The following is a 5,632-nucleotide window of genomic DNA, read 5'->3' on the forward strand; positions in this document are numbered from 1 at the left end:
TGGCTGTGAGCATCCACTTCGGTGTTTGCCAGGCACTGGCATAGCCTCACAAGAGGCCGCAATATCAGGGTCCCTTCAGCAGAATCTTGCTGTTTTGCTGCATTTTTATTTAATCTTATTAGTATTTTTAGATACCTCTTTACCTCTGTACTCATGTGTGTGTCTGTGTCTGTGTGTGTGTGTGTGTGTGTGTGTGTGAGAGAGAGAGAGAGAGAGAGAGAGGGGGGGAGAAAGTAGATTTGTATGGTTGGGGAAGTGGGGAGGATCTGGAAAGTGTTGAGAGAAGGGAAAACATAACCAGTATATAAAAAACCAAATCTATTAGGAGGAACAACAATATGAACTAACCAGTACCCCCTGAGCTCGTGTCTCTAGCTGCATATGTAGCAGAAGATGGCCTAGTCGCCATCATTGGGAAGAGAGGCCCCTTGGTCTTGCAAACTTTATAAGCCCTAGTACAGGGGAACACCAGGGCCAAGAAGTAGGAGTGGGTGGGTAGGGGAGCGGCAGGGGGGAGGGTATAGGAGACTTTGGGGATAGCATTTGAAAGGTAAATGAAGAAAATACCTAATTAAAAAAAATTAGAAAAAAAGTCTATTTTTCAATAGAAAGTAGAGTGAAAATAAGAGAAAGAGTAGCGTTCAGAGAGAGAGTTTAAGGCAAACCTGAAATCATGTGTGTCAGCTTCTCAAAGAGTCACCCTTATGTCTACTTATAAGGCATATTATATTAATTAATTTGTCTATGTTTTCAAATCTCCCATGCTTGGAATGAAATCAACTTAGTCATACTGTGTGATCTTTCCAGTGTGTGCCTGATTTCAATTTGCAGCATTTTATTATGAAATTTTACACCTAATGTTTATCAGAAAAAAATTGTTCTGCTGTTTCCTTCTTTGTTATGCTTTATGTAGTTTTGTCTGAGATCATTCAGTCTTCTAAAATGAGTTTTGTTGTATTCTACACTTCTGGGTTTGTGGCAGAATTTGAGGAGTATTGATACTTGATCTTCCTTAAAGGTTCAGGAGACTCAGTAGTGAATTCATCTAGTCTTCAGCTTTTCTTTGTAGGGAGCATTTTGATGATTGTTTCAATCACATTTATTTTTATGTATTTATTTAAATTGCTTATGTCATCTGGATTTGATTTTCGTAGCTAATATGAGTTTAGAAATGTATCCATGTCCTTTATTTTTCAGGGTTTTTGGAATTTTTCAAAGCCTTTTCTTTTTTTTTTCTTCTTCTTTTTTAAAATTTATTTATTATTATTTTCTTTATTTACATTTCAAATGCTATCCCAAAAGTCCCCACCCCCACCCCTGCTCCCCTACCCACCCACTCCCACTACTTGGCCCTGGCCTTTCCCTGCGCTGAGTCATATAAAGTTTACAGGACCAAGGGGCCTCTCTTCCCAATGATGGCTGATTAGGCCATCTTCTGCTACATATGCAGATAGAGACTCGAGCTCAGGGGGTACTGGTTAGTTCAGATTGTTGTTTTCAAAGCCTTTTCTAATTATCCTCTGTATTGTACCAGAGTCTGTTTTAACAACTTATCTTTTATCTCTAATTTCATTATTTTGTGTCTTCTTTGTGTTAGTTTTGCTAGAGATGGTTCAATCTTATTAATCTTTTCAAAGACCTCACTATTTGTTGTTTGATTGCATGTATTGCTTGTCTGTCCTAATCTCTATTAGTTCTTGTTGTCTCCTGCATTTGGACGTAATTTCTTCAATTTTTTTTGTCATTAAGTATATCATTAGCTTTTTGTCTGCATTCTTTCTGATATTTAAATGTGAGCCCTTACTATTCTAAACTCTCCTTTTTGAACCGCTTTTGATATAGCCTGACAGTTATTTACTGTCAGTGTCTGTAATATATACAGCCTGTACTTTTCTTGCTATTTAATATAGCTGAGGAAATATCTGATAATACTTCAATGTTTTTGCCATCGAATTTGAGTTGATATTTCCTCTGGTAGCTATTAGTATTGTTTTTACCCATTATTTTGACATCTGCTTCACCATGGGTATCATTTGCTGTACTGAAACACCAAAAGCATCCTAGGGTGTGGGGTTAAGGGATTATTTTTGCTAAAGTTGTAGTTCATCATGAAGGGCAGTGAGAGAAAGCAGGAATCTGGAGGCAGGAACCAAAGCAAACACAGTGGAGTAGACTTCTTACAGGTTTATTCCCATGGCTCGCTCAGCCTGGATTTTGTTTGTTGTTTGTTTGTTGTTTGTTTGTTTTTGTAAAACTCAGGACCACTTTCCCAGGGGTGATATCACCCACAATGGACTGTGTCTTCCTGTATCAATAATCAATGAAGAGAATGTCCTATAGGATTGCCAACAGGACAAGCTAGTGGGAGCATTTTCTCAACTAAGTATCCCTTTTCTCAAATGTCTCTAAGTTATGTGCTATGCCATGTAGAAGCTGTTCTCTTGTCATATCTATTTAGAGGGTAACTCTTGTGCTTTGCTGTTGATTTCTTTCCTCAGGTTTGTAACATTTTCTAGCATAGATTTTTTTCTTTTTCTTTTTCTTTTTCTATTAGATATTGTCTTTCTTTATATTTCAAATGTTATCCCCTTTCCTAATTTCCTCTCCAAAAATTCCCTATCCCCTCCCCATTCCCCTGATCCCCAACCCCCAACTCCTATTCCGAGTCCTGGCATTCCCCTATACTGGGGCATAGAGCCTTCACAGGACCAAGGGCCTCTCCACCCATTGATGACAGACTAGGCCATCATCTGCTACAAATATAGCTAGAGTCACAAGTTCCACCATGTGTTTTCTTTGATTGGTGGTAGAGTCCCAAGGAGCTCTGAGGGTACTGGTTAGTTCATATTGAAGTTCCTTCTATGGTACTTCAGTTCCCTTCAGCTACCTGGTTATATCTCTGGATCCTTCATTGGGGACCTTGTGCTCCTTCCAGTGGATGACTGAGCATCCAGTTCTGTATTTGCCAGGTACTGGCAAAGCCTCACAGGAGACAGCTATAACAGTCTCCTGTCAGCAGGCTCTTGTTGGCATTTGCCTAGTTTCTGGGTTTGCTGATGGTTTATGGGGTAGATCCCCAAGTGGGGCTGTCTCTGCATGGTCCTTTCTTCCATCTCAGCTCAGAACTTTATCTCTATAACTCCTTCCATGGGTATTTTGTTCTCCATTTGAAAAAGGAACAAAATATCCACACTTTGGTTTTCCTTCTTCTTGAGTTTTATGTGTTTTGCAAATTGTATCTTGGCTATTCTAAATTTCTGGGCTAATATCAACTTATCAGTGAGTGCATATCAAGTGTGTTCTTTTGTGACTGGGTACCTCACTCAGGATGATATCCTCCAGATCCATCCATTTGCCTAAGAATTTCATAAATTCATTGATTTTAATAGCTGAGTAGTACTCCATTGTGTAAATGTACCATATTTTCTGTTGCAGAACATCTGGGTTCTTTCCAGCTTCTGGCTATTAAAAATAAAGCTATGAGCCTAGTGGAGCATGTGTCCTTATTACAAGTTGGAACATCTTCTGGGTATATGCAAAGAAGAGATATTGCTGGATCTGCCGATAGTTTTCTGAGGAACTACCAGACAGATTTCCAGAGTGGTTGTACCAGCTTGCAATCCCACCAGCAATGGAGGAGTGTTCCTCTTTGTCTACATCCTTGCCAACATATGCTGTCACCTGAATTTTTTATTTTAGCTATTCTAACTGGTGTGAGGTGGAATCTCAGCATTGTTTTGCATTTCCCTGATGACTAAGGATGTTGAACATTTTTTCAGGTGCTTCTCAGCCATTTAGTATTCCTCAGTTGAGAATTCTTTGTTGAGCTCTGTACCCCAATTTTAATACGGTTATTTGATTTTGTGGAGTCCAGCTCCTTGAGTTATTTATATATAATTGGATATCAGTCCCCTATCTGATTTAGGATTGGCAAAGATTCTTTCCCAATTTGTTGGTGGCCTTTTTGTCTTACTGAGTGTGTCTTTTTCCTTACAGAAGCCTTGCAATTTTAGGAGATCCCATTTGTCAATTCTCGATCTTACAGCACAAGCCATTGCTGTTCTATTCAGGATTTTTTCCCCTGTGCCCATATCTTCGAGGATTTTCCCCACTTTCTGCTCTATAAGTTTCAGTGTCTCTAGTTTTATGTGGAGTTGCTTGATCCACTTAGACTTGAGCTTTGTACAAGGAGATAAGAATGGATCAATTTGCATTCTTCTACATGAAAAACTAGAGTTGTTCCAGTAACATTTGTTGAAAATGCTGTCTTTATTCCATTGGATCATTTTAGCTCCCTTGTCAAAGATCAAGTGACCATAGATGTGTCTGAGTCTTCAATTATACTCCATTGATCTATCTGTCTATCAATGGACCAGTACCATGCAGATTTTATCACAATTGCTCTGTAGTACAGCTTGAGGTCAGGCATGGTGATTCAACCAGAGGTTCATTTATTGTTGAGAATATTTTTGGCTATCCTAGGTTTTTTGTTATTCCAGATGAATTTGCAAATTGCTCTTTCTAACTTTGTGAAGAATTGAGTTAGAATTTTGATGGGGATTACATTGAATCTGTAGATTGCTTTTGGGAAGATAGCCATTTTTACTATATTAATCCTGCCAATCCATGAGCATGTGAGATCTTTCCATCTTCTGAGATCTTTTATTTCTTTCTTCAGAGACTTGAAGTTCTTATCATACAGATCTTTCACTTCCTTAGTGAGAGTCACACCAAGGTACTTTATATTATTTGTGACTATTGTGAAGGGTATTGTTTCCCTAATTTCATTCTCATCCTGTTTATGCTTTGTATAGAGAAAGACCACTGAATTGTTTGAGTTAATTTTATATCCAGCTACTTCACTGAAGCTTTTGATCAGGTTTAGGGGTTCTCTGGTGGAATTTTTAGTGTCACATATGTATGCTATCATATAATCTGCAAATAGTGATATTTTGACTTTTTTTCCCATTTTTATCCCCTGGATCTCTATTTGTTGTCTAATTGTTCTGGCTAGGACTTCAAGTACTATATTGAATAGGTAGGGAGAAAGTGGGCAGCCTTGTCTAGTCCCTGATTTTAGTGGGATTGCTTCAAATTTCTCTCCATTTAGTTTGATGTTGGCTACTGGTTTGCTGTAGATTGCTTTTATTAGATTTAGGTATGGGCCTTGAATTCCTGATCTTTACAAGACTTTTATCATGAAGGGTTGTTGGATTTTTCAAATGCTTTCTCAGCATCTAAAGAGATGATCAATAGTTTTTGTCTTTGAGTTTGTGTATATGGTGGATTACATTGATGGATTTCCGTATATTAAACCATCCCAGCATCCCTGGGATGAAGCCTACTTGATCACGATGGATGATCATTTTGATGTGTTCTTGGATTCGGTTTGTGAAAATTTTTATTGAGTATTTTTGCATTGATATTCATAAGGGAAATTGTTCTGAAGTTCTATTTCATTTTTTGGTTTTTGGGTGATTTAGGTATCAGAGTAATTGCAGCTTCATAGAATGAATTGGGTATAGTTCCTTCTTTTTCTATTTTGTGAAATAGTTTGAGGAGAATTGGAATTAGGTCTTCTTTTAAGGTCTGATAGAATTCTGCACTAAACCCATCTGGTCCTGGGCTTTTT

Source organism: Mus pahari, chromosome 5 (genome assembly GCF_900095145.1).
Source record: "Mus pahari chromosome 5, PAHARI_EIJ_v1.1, whole genome shotgun sequence".
Taxonomy (NCBI): domain Eukaryota; kingdom Metazoa; phylum Chordata; class Mammalia; order Rodentia; family Muridae; genus Mus; species Mus pahari.